The following is a 19,607-nucleotide window of genomic DNA, read 5'->3' as shown; positions in this document are numbered from 1 at the left end:
GTTTTTCTGGGGCAGAGAACACAACGTCGGCACCACATTTCCCCGCCACCTTTTTAAGGCGGTTGGAGAAATTGTGCACGTAAGGGACGACCACAGGCCTCCTTTCTTTGTGAGGTTCATCTCGCTCTTGACGCCGTGCCCCTGACTTGACGTCACGCAATAGGCTTTCAACCACTGCTGCTATTACTTCCCGAGGGAAGCCGGCATCTTTCAAACGTGCAACTTGGTGCTGAACACTATCGGCGACTTGGTGCTGACAAGACTTCTTGAGGGCACCGCGAAGACAGCTAACGCCAATACCCCTTTTCACTATCTTCGAATGCGCTGAACGATAATCCAAAATTGCCTTTTTTGACCGTGGCTGATAACGCCCAACACACGCGTGTTCCACAGAAATTAAAACACACATCGAGGAACTGCAAGGACCCATCATTTGGTAATTCATGAGTGAATTCCAATCCGTCAGAGCACTCCAGAAATGTTTTCTTAACTGTCTTGACTAAAAGGTTTACTTCTTCTGGCTTCACCGACCTAGTAACAATCATGTAATCATCGACATATCTAAATATCTTTGCTGTCTTAGCCGTGTCAATATATGCCTCAATGCTGCAGCGCCAGACAAACGTCTTCAAATTTTCCTTCTTCCCACACACCATATCCGACTGGAATAATCTGCCTGTATCTGTTGTCTGCAGCATTGATGGGATTGAACATATAGAAAATTGAGACAGTATGTTTTTACAAGTTACTGTATTTTACCCTGTGTTGTCGGTTTGTTTATATTTGAGTGATTCCTGCTTGGGTCCTGTGTGGGGCCTGCAGTATGTCATAAATAAATAAGCTGGTCCGCAGCAACACATGCAATGTACACTTAACTCTTAAGCCAAATACAGCCACCATAGCACATTGTTTTCACCTGTTTTGCAATTCACACAGTGAGAGCAGAACTGCTTAAATATGCTCCTTCTGGAAGCGTCTTTTGGGAAACTGGTCATTAGGAATGCAATAGTCATCACTTCAAAGGCTCTGTGACAAGCTTAATAACACCCACGCTTTGCAATTGGTCAGCTGTACACTGAATTTGCACACCAGACACTTTCCTAAGCGGTCGCCAGCGACAAAGAAAAAGGGGGGTGGGGGGTCACAAGAGATTTGAACCCTGGAACAACACATTTAGCAACGGAAGCGCACACCAAAGGGTCATCCTGTCTGACTGAGGAAATCGTCCGAGCAGTAGTAAATCATTGAAGGACTCAGGCCAGTTATCATTGCGCCTGCCGAAACTTTAGCGAGTTACAACTGCCGTTTCGTCAGCACGGAACGCTAGTGAAGAAAAAAAAAAAAGAACGAAAGCAACATGGTCGTTTGCGCTACCACAGAAAAACATCGGGGCACAAAATGCAATTTCTGGGCCAAAAGTTGAGCCGATCACATGTAGGGTGAACGGTAGATCTACGTTTGAGAAACAGCCGCTCCAAGTACGCGGCGACTGGCGAACGGTTGAGGCACTTCGAAATCTACAGCGCTGGCCAACACCCGAGAACGCGAAATCACGCACAGAAGCACGGTTGAAGCACTCCACGTAAGAGCATGAGGAGAGGATACAGTAGAGCGCACACTGCGTATCCAAACAGTTGCTGCTTCACGTAAGAGAACGCGAAATATCCAACACAGGCACGGTTGAAGCACTCGTAACTTCGCTAGAATACGAAGGATTAAGCGTTAAATCCAAAGCGCGGCCGTCGCAGAGAGCGAAATAAAACACGCCGATTGATACACTTGTCGCTTCACGAAAGTGCCCGAGCAGAGGCTAGCGCAGAGCGCACACTTCTCCGGCGATATTCAACGCCGGCAGGGCGGTCCCAGAATGCGGGGAGTGTGCACAACGGCGGAAAAGCCAAGCGCCCTTCGCCTTTCCCACTCGCACTCCTCCTTTTCTCCCTTTCGCGTCTGAGCGTCCGGGCAATTTATTTCACGCATCCCGGCTGCCCTGTCTCAGACGGCTCAGCCGCCCGCGACACCTGAATCTCTACGAGCTCGGCTGGCCGTTGCTCGAGGTCAGCTACCTGAGCTGGTGGCAGAACGGAATCGGCTTGCTCAGTGGCGAGATCGTCATGACTCCCAACTGAGCTGTGCAAACCGCTCGCTACCTCGGCAGCAGGCTTTGCCACCACGTCGCTCGTTTCTGTGCTACCGTCCGAAGGAACAACCTCCGTTTCAGCGGACTCGTGTTGTCTTTCGGTAGCCCCATGGTTTACGCACTCCAGCGAAACCTCGCTATCTCGCGAAATATTCATGTTCAGACCGGTAGCCATTTCCATGGCCTCCCGCGAATTTGAACCGTCCGAACACTCCGCCGAGATCTGCAAAACAAACGCCGGCACATTATCGTACTCAGTGGACACGCACTGCCCTCTGCCGACAGTCTGAGCTAATGCGCCGTCGTTATCTCTCTCAGCAACCTTGACGGGCTGCGGGGCAGCAACGGTCGCTTCCGACTCGCGCTCCCGAGCGTCTGCTACTTTCTTTTCGTTACCGTGGCCAGTTTCTCTATCCACGACAACGAGGTCTTTTTCGAGCAACTTTTCTAACTCGGGCTTCGCTTCTTCCTGCTCGAGTTGAATTTTGTGCTCTAGGTGCTTGTTCTCCCGTTGGAGTCTCTCTTTTTCGAGCCTCTTTGCTTCCTGTTCAAGGCGCTCGAACTCGAGGTCGTACCATCGCATCTTTTCCTCGTGCTTGAGCTTGCGTAACTGATCTTGTCTCTGCCACTCGAGCTCCTGTACTCGCTTTCTTTCCTCGCGTTCCTGCCTTTCGAGCTCCTCACGCTGACGCTCAGCCTCAGCCTCTGCCTCGGCGGCCTGACGTTTAGCCTCTGCCTCGGCGGCCTGACGTTTCGCGGTCTCCCTGCCATTGATCAGCTCAATGCATTCCGACAGCTCCTCATCGTCAGCCCCGACAGCGAGTATAGCCTGTATCAGCTCTGGCTTTCTCAGCGCGTCCGTAACATCCAAGCGCAACTCTTTTGCAAGCTCCAACAACTGCGGTTTTTTCAACGCTTTCAAATTCATGGCCGGTCTAGAGTACTGCTTTCCCACTGCTCCAAAAATGTTTTGCGCGAATTACCCACGCGACAAAAACACGCGCCCTACCAGCTATCCTCAGAAGCCTGGTAAAACTCAGTGAAGACAAGTCCCGCACTCACCCTTGACCGCCGTGAATTCTGCGAAGTCCGAAGCCGCCTTGACGTCCGTGGTGTTGGATCTCGCACCGCTGGCTTCAGGTGTTACGAAGTTACCATCCCACCGCTGCCAACCAGTTGTTGTGACCGGGCGGGGGCACCCGATCCGAACTCCGTGGCCTCCGACATACGAGTGGTAGCGTGTATGATGCGAGCGGCCAGCCGCTGTTGCAGCCGTGAAGAAGTCCAGAAGCCGTAGGCTAACGTAACTGTTTACTTCATAGCGAGAGGTGAGCCGAAGCCAAAGAACAATGCCCCGACGGGCGAGGTTACAATACAGGACTCGAGCAGAGCGACAACATCGATTCGCTGCTCTAACAGGAATGGTTTACAACGCTTGGGCAAGCTCTATTTATACCCAAAAGCGATAACGGTCAAACGCAACACGCTGGAACACGCACAACACTCTTTCCAGAGTTCGTAAGCCGTTCATAGCCTCGGGCACGTTGAGTCCGAGAGAGGGGAGAGAGGAGGACTCCGTTGCGATCACCGGGGCCTCTGTCCTTGAAGAGCGTGGAGACGAGCCACGCAGGCAGCCGCCGAAGTTCAGCCGCCGTAGGCAGCCGCCGCATGCGCAGAGAGCGAAGCGTCTGACGAGGCTTTGTCGCAACTTGTTGCCGACATGATTGCGCCTGTTTTCGAAGGCGCACGAGTGGCTTCGCCGCACAGCCGAGGAGTGATGCGGGGAAGTACTGCGGCGCTGGCCCATTCGTAACACTGGCCATGAAATTTCTACGACGGGCGTAGTTTTGGAATTCCCGGGAACTACTCGAAACCGCTATGGGCAGGGAAGTAAAAAAATTCACGCATCTCCACAAAGTGAACCATAACGAGTGGGGGAAGCACTGGGGATCGTTCTTACCGTAAATCACCCGTGAGAGTGCTTACTGCTGCTAAAATGATTTCCAATCCAATCCAGTACAATTCAATTTATTCCAATCCAGTCAAATCCAGTACATTTCAATCCAATCCAATCCAATGCTCCTCGCGCATGCGCAGCACGGCTCTTCAGGAGCACTCTCTCTCCCTCTCTCTCTAACCTTTTGTGAACTTTTTATTTTGTTCTTGTTAACTTTTTGGGAACCTTTTGTTCTCAGATGCTTCGATTTACACGGTGCCGTGCCGTGAGCACGGACGCCGGACGCCGGATGGACACTTCGCCCCTAAAAGACTATCCATCCGAATGGGTGGGCAGAGGATCGAAAGGCGCCTTCATTCAAGGTACATACAACTCGAGGTTGTTTTCGGGAACGCCTGAGAGGTGGTCGTTATCCAAAATGTCTTCACGGGAGTGCGGGTGCACGGGGTACGCTTTACCGCTAATAAGCTTCTTTAGCTGTGGTACGCGAGCACTCTCGTTTTTTTTATTTCTCGTGCTCACCAGGGTGTGAACGCCAGAGCTCTTCGAGCGTCTCTTAACACGTTGCAAGTAGAGCGCAACGAACGAGACGAAACAAAGAAGAGGGCGGCAGTGAACGACGCTGTCCGTCCCTTCCCCCGTCTTTGTTCGTGGCGTCAGTTGCGCTCTAATTGGGTTACGATGAAATTTCAACTAGCGTCACACAAAGCAGAATTGCCTCTGCACTGATTTAACCAGCAACATATAATATAACCAGTAATTTGCACCTGCGATTGGCCTAAACTGGCGGCTGAACTAGGAGCTCAAGCGGGGAACAGAGCCATTGATGTCGCGGCTGGCCTCCTTCGCCCAGCCGCCATCAAGCCTCAGTAACTGTGGCTCAAATAAACATTCTCTTTCTGTCCATATATATATATATATATATATATATATATATATATATATATATATATATATATATATATATATATATATATATATATATATATATATATATATATATATATATATATATATATATATATATATATATAGCGCATATATATAGCGCAGGGGTGAGACAGCTGCGCATATTGCACAGTTTTGATACAAATTTGTTTTCCTGCGCCAGGCTGCTCCAAAAGCTTGAAAATTGCAAAAATTGCGCCAAACTGCTCCGAAAAAGTATCAGAGCCAAGAATTTTAACGCTCCCGTCAATTTTAGTGGGGGAAAATGCTTACTGACGGCATAATTTTCCAGCACCTTGAAGGTGATGCTGTTTGTAAAGGTTTCATTGATTGATCATTCAATAAAAAACCCGCATAAAATTGTCCACGGGATAGTTTTTTCGAAAGTCACAATGTCGGGTTGCACATGTTATATTGTGCGAATTTTTAAAGTTTTCCCATATAAAGTTTTCACAAACTACTTGTGCAAGATGATTTTAAAATAGCAATTTTGGGAGCGCCGCATTTCCAGAACGACATTACTGGGCGCCGCCATCTTGGTGCGGTGAAGATTGGAAAGCATGGACGCCGGGCGAAGCAGCTTCTCGTGGTTCAGGCAGAGTGCTCTTCGCCGATTTCTACCGCGGTTTTGGTTATGGGGGTGGCCGGGTTTACATTCAGTCGTTTGACCTATTGCGGGAAGTTACGCGACTCGAAAGACGGTTCATCAAAAACAGCGGGGTACCCGCGATATCGCCGTGTTTCGGCCTTGAGTGTGAGGCGCAGTGCGTGATTGAAGTGAAATTTGGGACTCATTGCGGCGTTATAAAACGCCGAGTTATTGTTGCTATCGACAGTGAGCTTGCGAGCGGCGGGAGTGGGACGATGGACACTGCAGAAGTGGCGGCGCAGGCTGCATCACCGCCAAATGTTCGAGCAGTGTCCGATAGCGGGACGGGCTATTATCGCACGCTAGTAATAATGGTTCATCTATGTGAATTGAGATTTAATGCCAAAAGAAATTTAATGCCAGAACATACCAACATTCTAATTAGAATCGTTGTGAACGGCCACCTTGGGGCTTGAAATGGGAGGGCTGGTGGGGTGCGACGACTGTCACCTCGCTTTGCGCAACTTTTGCCGTGGCTCTCAGTTGTGCGTAACGCCGAGTCTGGGATTACAAAAATAACAACTGCGGCATTCACGGGATAATAACAATTCCTTAAAATTGCTTAGTTTTTCAATTCGATATTTTCAACGGAACTCGGCGTTATCTATGCATAGAACCCAAGAATGTAAAAATGGTTTGAAAAAGGCAGTGTAGTTCGTTCTTTGTGATACTCAGGTAGAAAGAACTTTATTGAAAGGCTGTTTCAGTGTTTTGTACGTTCAAAACCGATTAAAGAGCACACCCCCCCCCCCCCCCCCCCCCCCCCGAGTGGCCAAAAATTTGATTTTTTAGGCCCCTAAGGTGACATAATAAATGTCGTTCTTCTGCTCCAAATCAAGGTTCTTCTGCTCCAAAATCGAAATTTCGCGGCTCCAAAAGCTGCTCCCAAATCTGGTTAAGCTGTCTCACCCCTGATAGCGAATCAGAATGGGAAAAATGAGAGGCTCGTTGAAATAATACAGAAATAAGGAGATTGCAGCCAAGAATGCCAAGGAGAGCAAAGGGGAGGATGGGGTAGGTCATTGAAACAGATAAAGAGTGTTCGGAAGAAAGAAAGAAAGTGGAGAAAAAATGCCCGCCGGGTGGGATCCGAACCCACGACCTCCAGAATACGCGTCTGGTGCGATGACCACTACGCTACCAGCGGGGCTGTTTTCCCCTTCCACTTTCTCGGGTATTTTAGGTTAAGGAATTTGTTGTCTGCGCTTTGGGGTGGTAGCCAGCGCCACTCGGACTACTCGGGGGGAAGGGGACCTCTTTTTTACCCCCGGGCCGCGACTCGAGCGTCTACGACATATCAAGAGTGGTCGACCAGCGTTGAACCCTCTTAAGCTTCCTATGGCACCAAGACTGCCGGAACCGAGACGCTCGCTATGCATGTAGCGAATCAGAATGTGAAATGACGGGCTCGTTGAAATGATACAGAAATAAGGATTGGCAGCCAAGAATGCCAAGGAAAGCAAAGGGAAGGATGCGGTAGGTCATTGAAGCAGATAAAGAATTTCTGGAAGAAAGAAAGTGCAGAAAAAATGCCCGCCGGGTGGGATCCGAACCCACGAGAGGGTTAAACGCTGGTCGACCACTCTTGACATGTCGTAGACGCTCGAGTCACGTCGCGGGGGTAAAAAAGAAGGTCCCCTTCACCCCGAGTAGTCCGAGTGGCGCTGGCTACCACCCCAAAGCGCAGACAAGAAATTCCTTAACCTAAAATACCCGAGAAAGTGGAGGGGGAAAACAGCACCGCCGGTAGCGTAGTGGTCAACGCACCAGACGCGTCGTGGGTTCGTGGGTTCGGATCGCACCCAGCGGGCATTTCTTCTCTACTTTTTTTTTCTTTCTTCCAAAAATTCTTTAAATGTTTCAATGACCTACCGAATCCTCCCCTTTGTTTTCCTTGGCATTCTTGGCTGCCAATCCTTATTTCTGTATTATATATTATCTCTCTCTGTGTGTGTGTGTGTGTGTGTGTGTGTGTGTGTGTGTGTGTGTGTGTGTGTGTGTGTGTGTGTGTGTGTGTGTGTGTGTGTGTGTGTGTGTGTGTGTGTGTGTGTGTGTGTGTGTGTGTGTGTGTGTGTGTGTGTGTGTGTGTGTGTGTGTGTGTGTGTGTGTGTTTAAACCGACTTTATCTTGATTAAACGTTTTTCAATCACAGAGAAAAAGAGGAAAGGGGGAGAGAAAAGTACCCGGCTGAGTTGCTGTACCGTGTTACATATGTAATGTACATATGTGTTTAAACCGACCTGCTTGCACGGTAAAAACAAACGAACAAACACAGAGGCAGCCATGCGCGCTTGGTTGTTAAGCGAGCGGTTCGAACAGCAACAACAACCACAGCGTTCATGTTCGCCCCGACCTTTGTTCACGGCCACCTGCTGCTCCCGGGCGCAGTACTTCGATTGCGGGAGCCGGCAGCGCAGTCGGGGCCATAAATAAAGAGCCGCGTGCCCGATTGAGGCCTCCTGTCGGGGCGAAGCGAGGGCGTGTGGCCCCGAGCGCGCAGCCAAGCGCGACAAGCGTCTCCGCCGCGCCCTGCGCTCCAACGCCGGAGCGCATTCCGGGGCGGAATGCCACGCTCCCGTCACAATGCCCGCCGTCGTACGTCACGCGACGCGGTCATTAGCGCGCGAAATGCCGCGGATACCCCGACCGGAAGCGGCACCTGTACAGGCATTTGGTTCCCAGGCGGCGGGGGCGCTCGTTCCGGATTCCGGATGTCTGAGTCAAAGTTTTTGGAAAGTTCACATTTGGGTGTTTTAAAGCGGTAACGCGGAAGCGTTTACAGCTACAGCTGAGCGATCATGCTCGCTGTGTAATGAAGAACTCCAGAATAATTTAGAATATCGGGGAACACTATACAGGTGCGCCGAAATCTGGACACACGTGAGTTCTAGCCGTTTGCTTCCTCCGGAAGAGCAGATGCCACAAGCGGAATCTGATTGATCGTAGGGTTTAACGCGCCGACGCAACGCAGGCGACGACGCGCGCCGTAGTGGATGGCTCCGGATTCATTTCGACCACCTGGGGATCTTTAACGTGCGCCAAAATCTCGCACACATGGGCGTTTTTGCTTTTCGCCTCCATCAGTAAAGCGGCCGCCGCTACCAGGAATCGAACCCGCGACCGCGTGCTCAGCAGCGCAACGCCTTAGCCACTGAGCCACCGCGGCGAGTACAACAACCGGAATCAAACGTGCCACCTTGTGCTCATTGGCAGCTATTGTCAGAGTTGTAGCGGTACGATGTTTATGGTCAGGGCTGCAACAGTGCACCTGCAGTTTTCTTAAAGGGACCCGCAACACTTTTTTTCATCTTTTTTTGAAATCTTAAATGCTTGCAGAACGTAGTCACTCAACACACCCAGTACTTAGATTAGGGGGTTGCAAAGTACCCCAGCCAAAAACTACTGCTCTATGCTCATCAGGTAACTGAGAAACTTGCTCAAAAGACTCTTCTTTCTCTCCCGGTCTTGGCGTTCTTTCGATGGCTCGAATTACGTCACTAAGGCCATATAGCGGCTGTTGGGCGGTTTTCTTTGTGTTGCATCAATGAACGCTTTTCGATAGCAACTTTAAAAATAAAGCCACAGAAACAAAGCACAAACGGAAGGCGTTTCTGGTGCGACGAGCAAATCACGCAGGGCCGCTCCGTACTGGCCGATAACTGTAGCTTTCGCAGTGCTTCCAGACACAAAGGAAAGAGTGAAAGCGTGTATCAAAAGTGTTGCAAGGTCGCTTTAACGCCAAGCAATAAACCAAATTCTGCACTGGCAGCAGCACGCACGAACGCACAGACAGACAGACACGCAAATGTGCGCGCGCACACAGGCACGCACGCGCGCGCGCAAATATGATGGTGTGCCCGTGGTACGCACAAGTCACGCCCCAAATGATGGCAGTTGCAATCGCAGAAGAGCTGGTGCGACAGAACCGCTGCCATTTATTTAGTTATTTTTAAAGACGATAGTCTTTCTTGGGCAACTTAAACGCAGAAATTTTGGTCTGTCTGTCTGCCTGTCTGTCTGTCTGTCTGTCTGTGACCCGATTCAGCCACCCGGCCAACGTAAAACAATGCCTGAGCAATAGTCGTATATAGCCACAACTAAATCTACCCGTCTAAGTCCGCTGTAATGTTCATACTTGTCAACATTGTTGAAGAACAACAAGACATTACGCAAATATAAGACAACAAATTAATACAGAGGTGATGTTTGCAATGTTCCTTTATAAAAAGTCACATATGCTTGATTTTTGCGAAATTAAATACTTCATAAACTGCAGAAAAAAATTCACTCCGCCGTCACCTGCTGTCGCCCGCGCCACTATAGCTTCTTGCGTCAGTTTAAAGGAGCCATGAAGAGAAATCACAAGTTTGGTTCATTCGAAAGATTGCCTCGTTAGAACCATACTGACACCACTTTTAACACAAACTTCGCTCAAATAAGCTACATAATTAGGAAAAAAGGGAATGACCATGCGACCCACCAGCTCATTTCCCGCAACAGAACCTATGATGTCACACGAGAATGCTCTGCGATTGGCGGAGGCCGGCAAAAGCAAACGCAATAGGCAGGGCTTACCAGTTTGCATAGTGAGCTATATGCCCGTTAAACATACTGCACATTCCTTTTATGACACTAAGAACGGTGGAGTAAACGGTTGAAGTTCCGAATAAACACGCAAGCGTGTACGCCAATGCGTACGAAACTACCGCCAGCCGAACTCGACATCTCGCCGTCGCCACCGTCGCGCAGACGAATTTTCGAGTTCGAGGCTCTTCGGGGCCAACGAACCGTCCCAGCACGCACAGCCGCGACCTTGCTTGGTATCGTAATCCCTTCACAGGAGGTTGGCCGTCATATCGCCAACCAGCAAAGGTAAAAATAGAAACGGGGGAGTAAGGAACAGCAAGCAGCGACGAGATAGTGACAGTCGTCGCAGTTTCGGAATGGTGTTGGCTTGCTGCTATTGTTAGGAGCTCGTTTCCAGTTTACAACCACTGAAAACTTCAGTTTGTTCGAGTACTTTACAATGAAATTTCGTTGCTACGTTTTGAAATGCCCATGTAGTACGGGCAAATCGTCGAGGGAGTGCGACATACCCGCCGGTGAGGAGATCTCCTTTCATGTGCTGCCCAACGACGAACCTCGGCGAAGCAAGTGGCTACGTTTTGTGAACTTTGCAAACGGAGGAGAAAGAGAGCCAAAGGAAGTACGAGTGTGCTCGCTTCATTTCCGAGGAAGTGATTACGGCAGGGACCCTTACGTTAGCTCACTCCTGGGACATGCTGGCGCTCGTCGCCGACTTCGTCAAATCGCCATCAAAGCGCTCTGACCTTGGGGGAAAAAACGTCGTACACACCGCGCATTGACGCTCGTATCTTTCTGGTCGAAGCAGAGAGCTCGAGCGAACGGCTTTCCATACAGACACCGGCCACCTGGCATAAGCGATACTGCTACTGAAATTGAACTATTATTAACCGTAATAAAAAGACGGCACATACGTACCAGTCTGTATTCGTCCGTCGCGACGGGGCTGACGAGGCAGCGGTGCCGACGGCTAGGCGTTCGTCTGTAGTGGCTATCGCGGAATGGTCGCTTTCCGGTCCATCCGCGTATCCCACAACTCCTGCTGCTCGTGCACTTAGAAGCATTGAGCGTTCAAGTGGTGTGAGGTTGTTAAATGCAAGCCCGAGCTTCTCGGCGAGAGTTTTGTTCTCCGGATCAGGCGATTCCATGACTAGGGCTGCGGGTGCACTAAGTTTTACTAGTATTTTTAAAATGGCCGCCGTCTCGGTTGTGTGGGTGCTATATGGAGTCGACATACTAAGTATCTGTTTCATGTACCGGCTCGTATGACGCCATTGTTTACGTCACAAAATGTGCGATTTAGCGGGAGATTTAAAATTTTGGCTTAAATTGCCTTATTTCTTATTTAATAATGCATCATTTGCTTCCGGGAAAGCGCTTAGGGTACTATGAAACACCTAATCTTTCGAATAAAACAAACTTTTGTTTTCTCTTCATGGCTCCTTTAAGGAATCAACCGTCAACAGTTACCAAAGGTTCCATAGATAGGTTCCACGTTCTGTTTGCAACGCACGTGGAGTAGGGAAACGCGGTTCTATAAACGTTGAAGTAGGGCGCCTCGATTCACGCGCGTCTTCGCCGTACGGCAGTGTTGGCATCGATACACCCGGCCTGGAGCAGTGGAACGCGGCAAATTTAAAATTATTTAAGCAAACCTTTGGCGTCTTTACCTTGGGAGGAGCGCGACGCAAGAGGGACAACATGAGAGGTGAGCGGGAAAGCGAAGGGAGGTTTTTACTTTACAAAAGTCGATAAAGACTATCGTCTCATGTCGACATTTGCAACGAAAGGAGCAGATACGCGGCCGTTTTTTTATTGATTAACCATTTATGATAGGGGCACGCCAAACAGGGATGTCACGGGGTGGTAGACACAAACGTACATGCTTAATAAACACTAAAATGCTCTTTAAGGCGTTTGTAGAACGTTTTGCGAGTCAACGTGTAGCGAGAAAACAACAAAAAACGAAACAAGACCAGAATGGTTTGCTTATTTAGAACAGAACGGAAGTCTTCGCCCACCACGGGGATATATGTAATCATTGCATTAAGGTGAGAAAGAAACTCCTATTTCCAGTCTTATATATAGTTTATGAACTGGAGAGGTTGGAAACTTCATAAAACTCGCTAGGTGTAGTAGTGCAGCAAGTTCATGCAGTACCCTTTCAGTTGTACAGGATTCTGACGCTCCGTATGAATCCCACACACGATTAACACGTCACGAGAATCATTATCGAGCTAACGAAGCTCTTCCAGGCCACGAACGTGGCGTGGAAGGGTGGCACTGTGCGTGTTTTGCACGAGGCCTACCATACACAAACACAATCTATATATCATTTCTGTCATTGATCCTGCCTGAACGCTATACAGAAATTTCTCGACGCATTCCATCCAAGCAATGTAAACCTCGGCAGTCATACTCTTACAGCCTCTGTTTCTCCTTTTCAAAATTAAAACCGCTTTCGTGTTCTTCCGTACGTAATTCGCCCTTGAACCCGCCGATTACATATTAACCTTCAGTGGGTTACTCTTCAAAATTACTTGATCTCCTTGAGTTTAGGTTTCGTTTCCGTGCCACAGACGTCGCCGAGGGCGGATTTTTTGCACAGTGGGCCATTTAATATTGTCGCTTTGAAAGCACAGTCGAGGCGTGCCGCTAAGCAAGCTACGACAGACATTTCCACCTATGTTCTGCTTCCACGCTTACGCACGCGCACAAGCAAGCTTTGAAAGCACAGTCGAGGCGTGCCGCTAAGCAAGCTACGACAGACATTTCCACCTATGTTCTGCTTCCACGCTTACGCACGCGCACAAGCAAACTCAGACGCTAACAAAAAATTCCGGTTCGACACTCTGGTGCACAACACTGTCCGTTCTGTAACAGGGGCACACACGCGCCCTTTAGGAAATCTGTACATAACTTGAGAGGTGGCGTGCAATTTAAATGTAATAACTCAATTTGCAGTTAAACTTTGGTTAGGGTTAAAAAATGGCTGCGGCTAAGCACAGCTAACCCTGGATATGCAAACCGAAAGCTTGACTTAGCCTGGTTAAGTCTTGGTTTCACGTGGTTAACCCTTGATTTAGCTGTAATTATTATGCTATTCGTCCCAAGCCTGCCTTTGTCTGCGGTTGTCTGGAACACTTTCGATAAGCGCTTTCACTCTTTCCTTCGCGTCTGGAACCACTGCGAAGGCTGTAGTTATCGCCAGCACTGAGCGGCACCGCGTGATTTGCTCGTCGCGGCAGATATACATACGCCTTCCATTTCTGCTTCGTTTTTGTGTGTTTTTTTTTTTTCGGTTGCTATCGAAAAACGTTCATTGCTGCTACTGAAGGAAAACCGGCCAACAGCCTCTACATGGCCTCAGTGACGTATTTCGGGCCGTCGAAGAACGTCAACAGCGGGAAGATAGAAAAATCTTTTGAGCGAGTTTCCAAGTTATCTGATGGGCATAGAGCAGTAATTTTTGGCTGAGGTACTTCGTGACCCCATAATCTAAGTACTGGGTTGGTTGGGTGACTACGTTCTGCGAACATTTAAGATTTAAAAAAAAAAGTTGAAAAAAGTGTTGCAGGTTCCCTTTAAAACCTGGGATAACCCGTTCGTCGTGGCTCCGTTGGCAACAAGCTCTCGCGTGCACGGAAGATGCGCAGGTGCGTCGTCACCGCGTCGCACGTGGGGCCATCCGGAGCTATCAATTCTCCATTTTGCGCGTTCCTAGAAATCGGTCGCTGCTGTTTCCGCCTTGTTTCACGGGGTCCCATCCCCGGAGGGCTACGTGCACGCTTCTTTCATCTTCGGCGATCCGAGGAGAAATCGGCGAGGAAAAACGAAGAGCGAGCCACCCGAGCGATAGCCGCAGTCGCAGCAGCGCGCGCACGGAGAGAAGGAAGCAGCTATAGATTAGGAATGGAGGGATGATTGCTAGGACCTGCGCCGGCTCACCCCCTATACCATCGCTCAACTTTTCCTGTATCCGCGGTGGAAGCGGGAACGCAAGGAAGCCGAGTGGGATGCGAAGAACAGAGGGACGAGGATGGAGAGTAGAGAAGCGACCATTTCTCAGAATCTCTCTGTCTTTTCCCCCTCTCTCTCTCGAAGAAATCAGCGGTACTGCGGTGGAAGAAGAACTCGCCTAATGCCGGGTTGTCTCTCCTCTTTCGGCTTCCATTCTGCCTGATCCTTTGAAACACACTCAGAGTATATGCTTCCGCAACTTTGTTATCTCTGTCTCTCCAATACCTTGCCTTTTTTCTCCGTTTTTGATGTTTCTTCGGGATCGTTTGCTTTACGAGTGGTCCTGGCACGGTAATTCCTCTGTCCTTGTGCTTTTTCTGTTGCTTTTTCATTATTCCGCCTTTCTAGTGGTCTTGTTTTTATTACCATTTAAAACTCTTGCTTCCGTCTTTTCTAGTGTTGGTCGTTATTCTTTCGGCGTAACTGCACCGTTATAGGTCGTCACTCAGCGTGTCTTAAGTCCTTGCCTTGGTATTCTTGTCCTACCAAAACACCTTCACTTTTTATTTATACCAAGAGGGGATAAAAGCTAGGTAGCAAGTTCTAGCACCTCCTTCAGCCGAAACGAAAATGATTTCTTCTTTTCGGTTGAAGGCGTATCCTGTCGTGGCTTAGGGCTGGTTTCTCTATTCACTCTGGGAAGTACGGGGCTTATTGTTGTATCTTTCTTCATGCGATGTATTGCGGATCTGACTTAGAAACTCTATAAGAACCTCCCTTCAGGCCTTTTTTCTTTGCTGAGCATAGACTGATTCGCTTTCTTTGAATGTAAAAAAAGTTTGTAAAAAACTGAATATCCAATGACTTCCTTTCGGGACCACGCCGTCTCGCTCTGGTTATCTTTTATTTCTTTTAAATTTTCTGTTTCCTTAAAGAAACGCGATAATATTTTTTCTTCGTTGATATGTATGCAAAGCTACGATAACGATGGAGGAGAGTTGGCTCATGTGCAAATGTACGTTTATACAAATAAGAATAATAGTAAAAATCTTGAACAATTATTTTCTGTGAAGGTGGGTGAGCAGGGAAGCTTAGCTGACACACAATTTTGAACAGTGGTACGAACTCAGGGTGACGACAGATCTTTTCTTTGCCCTCCTTCTGGAGTTGCAGCCGTGGAACTGTCCCAGCCTTTACCGTAGCACGCGGGCCGTACTGCTAGAGCTTAAGTGTCTTCTTCAGCGGACGAAGTTGCTGCGCGCCGCGGCGGACGTATCTTCAGCAGCAGACGCATACAAACAAAGAAACAAACAAACAAACAAAAAGTCAACCAATCAACCAACCAACCAATCCACCAACCAAACAAACAAAAACAATGCTGACGACTACTATAGTCCCTAATGCGAAATTTGGGCGCAGCGCGAACCGCAGCCTTCTCGGCCACGACGCACAGCTGCTGCGTGTCAAAAAGTGATCGCGGGATCAGCGAACACACGGCGGCGCGCACTACTCTGCCGTTATCCCGCAGCGCGTCGCCGCCACCGAGCATGCTATTGTAAATCGTGTTTGAACCTCCCGCGCAAATGTCACGTGGTTCGGATGAACCAAGCAGCGAGGAGCATGTCTCATTGCCTCCCCCTCACACTTTGTTACACTTTCCTCCGCCGTTTTCTATCTGTCTCCGCTCGCTCGGTTACAACGCCGTCACCGTCGCCGCCGCCAAACCACAGTAGCGGCCGCCAAAGTGCTGCGCACTGAAACAAACCAACCAACCAACCAACAAACAAACAAACGTACACAAAGACACGTGGAACCTCGGGATTGCGTGGACGAGTACCCCCATCTCGCAGGGGCCGGAGGAACCCAGCCAGGCACGTGATGGGAGCGCTGACAAAGATAGGGCGCATGGTGTACTGTTGGCGCAGGGGGAAAATGCACGAAACCCTAGACATAAACAGCTCCGTGTAATAAATTCCCGTCATAAATTCCCGTCAATGACTTTTAGGCATAGTTCAACCTGAGGAAGTTACGTAACTCGCGATCGTACCTGCATATTGCTCGTCGGCTCTTCTCACCCGAAAAACAACGTCTGAGGTGGGCGCGATGTTCTAACGACAGAACAAACACCCTGCTCGATCCGCAAAGCCACTTCCGTCTGCGACTGCATGCAGTAGCTACTACGGTTCTTTTCTTAATGTTTAGTGTCTCGCTCACGTGTAAGCTCCGCGCAAAACGAGATGAAATAGCTTTCATAACCAGGCTCTTTCGCTGTATACGAAATTCCAACTTCGGAAGAAGTTTCGGCCTTACCACCGGCCTTTTGTACCAGCCTGCGGCCTTTTTTTTCTGTTTTATGCCTCCTTGCAAGGACCTTATTTCGCTCGACCGCGCCATCCGACGTGCGCGTGAGAAATTACTTCCGCCAGGCTCATTCGTCTTGAAACGTCTCTTTCCAAATGTAATTTTTTACGACGCTGTCGCGACACCGCCGCACTTAAAAATTTCCGCCTCAACTCGCTCTCTTTATGAAACCATCATATGTCGTGTGCGTGTGTGTGTCTGTGTTTACAGATATTTTCCGACGCCTGCTAGCGGCTTGCCAACCTCTATTTGATTTCTTTTCTCTCTCTTTTTTTGTCATCTTCCTTATCACGTGCCCGTGTCGTTTCCCTTTTTCCCAGCTTTCGCTACGATTCCGCCCTTACCGCGTAGCTTCCCTCTACGCGCGAACTTACCCCGGTCGACTTGACTCGCAATTGCCCCGAGCGATCTCCGAGATTCACCTTCATTCGACGCGTCGATTCGGAGGAAATTACAGGCGTGGGCGGTGACGTTCGCCTTCCGGAATGCCTAGAGCGGGGTCGAGGCGTTCCGGACAAGGCCGCAGAGATGTCAATGCCGCAAGCTTACTGGGTGGTGTCAAAGATTCCGCTCTTCATCCTTATTTTTTTCTTTCTGGCCAAAGCAGTGAAAAGCGACACAGCTACTGATGCGTAGTTTTGGTTTCCTTTCCTTCTATTAAAAGAAATAGAAGAAGGTCTGGGACATTTTATAAATGTGATGTTGCTTTAACCGGCGGCTGTGTGCAGGGTTGTAATGATTGTTTGGCGTAAAGTGCGAGTTAAGACGCCACCTATGGGTTCGTGCAGCACCGACTGGCCTAGGAGGAAACTTCACTACTTCGTCATTGGCCGGACATTGCTACAGGACTCTGTGCGGCAATGCGGCCGAGGTGGGGAGCTGTCACCACGCGGTGGTGGCCGGAAGCTACCAATTGCTGGGCGGAGATGAGGCGGCGAGGCGTGAGCGGAATTCCACGGCTTCCTCGTAAAGTTGGCCATGGCTAACCTAAAGTCAGAGCAGAAGGCGAGGAAGGTGAAAGAGCGACGGAGTATTGGAAGTAGCGTAGATCGGGACGCTACACGACGTCGTGCGCCGCGACGGCAGCCATGGAGTTACGGCGTGACGCTTTGTTGTCTCTCCCTCGGCGTTGCTTTTTTTTAAATCTTTATTGGCGAATAAAGGAATATTCGCGGGAATTCGGTCTCCTCATATTCATGACTAGCGGAGAGCACACATTGCCCTGTTGAACCAACGAACCCAAACTTCGACCCTACGTTGGAGCCTTACTTTTGGTTCGACATTACGTTGACGCTTGGTTCGACGTTTGGTTCTACCTTACGTTTCTCTAATGTGAAAGTTTGCACACAATGGGCAGAAATAGCGTTGGAAATCAGTCAATCAATCAGTCGAGTCAATCAATCAATTAACCAATCGATTCAATGAATTATCCAATCGAATCAATCAATCGATCAATAAAAAATCGAGTCAATCAAACTGAATTCTCTAAGGTGTACAGCCTGGTGTTAGCTAGAGCTAATTGTGGGGCAACTACGAGAAGGTCAGTGCTAACGGTTATTTTGTCTAGCTGCACTGCTGCCGTGACTTCCCAGAAGAGGCCAAGAAACTGCCCGACATTTGCGTGAGCTCTGCGACGGACGCTTATGCGGCGCAACGGTATACGTTTCCTTACGACGCGCATAAAGGAAGTGGCCGAGATCCCGCTTGGTGCCGCCTTTGAGCCTGCCGGCCAGTTGACAAAGCCCGGCTAACGGGCAAGTGTCGCGGCACAAAACAGAATCTGGCAGCAGTATTGCAGAGGAGACGGCCAGCGCGTTTTCTGAACCCCCCGCATAAAGACGAGCGCGGAATCGCTCGATGCGCCGCGGGCGATCGAGCAGCGCTCGCGACGCTGCCGGCACGCGCCCTTGGCAGTGCGGCAACGAGATGCTCTTCTATTGTCGGGCCAGGAAGAAACACAATGGCTGCGACCCCGACCCCCGGCTTGTTTTCGCCTGCCCTCCGGCGACGGTCGCTGGCGGCACATAAAAGAGAAGAGAGCAAAGCGATCCCGACGCGCCGCCCATAACCCCGAGCTCAATGGGAACGCCGCATTTCCGAGGACCAGGGGCGACGCGATTAGCTACGCGAACGTCGCATTTTGACCTTCGCGTGGTGCGCTTTTCCGAAATTGTTCTCTTTTTTATGCGAGCCGTATTTCAGAGGTGTACCGGCAGGTTTCATGGCTCAGTTTTATTGGCGCCGACTTCTTGAAGCCAATGGCGGCTCAGGAAAGGATTGCTTGGGATTGGACGAGTTGATTCATAATCACTGGGAAATAGCAGCTTGAAAGCGGAAAACGAACGACGGTCGAGAAGAAAACACGGACACAATGCTTCGATTTCTGCGTTCAAGTTGGAAATTTTGAGGGATAAGGAAAGGAATTTGTATTGACGATGTTTACTGAAATATTGCTAAAAACAAAAGAGCTTACCTGCGAACTGTAGCCTCGAACAGCAATTGTTCCAAAAGGAAATAGAGTGATGCAACTTTTGCATCAGGAATGTTCAATTACTTGCGAGTCTGTGTATCGTAAGGTTATTGTGGTGTGGGGCACCATGCTTACGTAGCGTACGTGCCATTTCGCCGCTCCCCGGAGAGATTTGTGTGCGGCTGTGGCTCTCCTCCCTCTGATCGTTCTCACGCTGGCGCTCCGACAGCCGACGCTGGAAGTGCTCGACCCCTGCACTATGCTCTTGGGAACGAGGAATAAACAGTTCTCTGACTCTAGAAGTTTGAGTCGTCTCCACAGAGACGACTCAAAATCCGCACGCTCCTGCGGGAGCGTGCGGATTGCGTGTGCACTTCACTTTCAGTTCGGATTCGACCGTGTCCTCAGGAGAGCCACCATTCCCAGCTTCCCGGTGCTGGAACAATCGAGCGTCCATGATGAAAAGTACGAGCCAGATTCTGTGCGCCAACACCTCGTCTTGAACACACGCACTCACACACACACACGCATACGTACG

At 49.6% G+C, this 19,607-nt stretch overlaps 2 protein-coding genes and 1 non-coding gene across 4 annotated transcripts in view; 1 reads left to right on the top strand and 2 right to left on the bottom strand.

Annotated features, from left to right (window-relative positions):
• Positions 1–19,607, top strand: part of LOC144144431 (uncharacterized) — a 319,951-nt gene that overhangs the window by 129,316 nt on the left and 171,028 nt on the right. The gene's annotated exons all lie outside the window — the stretch shown is intronic.
• Positions 1–19,607, bottom strand: part of LOC144144967 (uncharacterized) — a 29,948-nt gene that overhangs the window by 7,186 nt on the left and 3,155 nt on the right. The gene's annotated exons all lie outside the window — the stretch shown is intronic.
• Positions 6,769–6,841, bottom strand: Trnat-cgu (transfer RNA threonine (anticodon CGU)). The gene has a single exon. It is a non-coding gene; the product is annotated as a tRNA-Thr (tRNA).

This window comes from Haemaphysalis longicornis, unplaced genomic scaffold (genome assembly GCF_048455015.1).
Source record: "Haemaphysalis longicornis isolate Haplotype H1 unplaced genomic scaffold, Haemaphysalis longicornis Haplotype H1 scaffold_7, whole genome shotgun sequence".
Lineage (NCBI taxonomy): Eukaryota > Metazoa > Arthropoda > Arachnida > Ixodida > Ixodidae > Haemaphysalis > Haemaphysalis longicornis.
The sequence above is the reverse complement of the archived record's forward strand: the minus strand, read 5'-3'. Positions and strand labels throughout refer to the sequence as shown.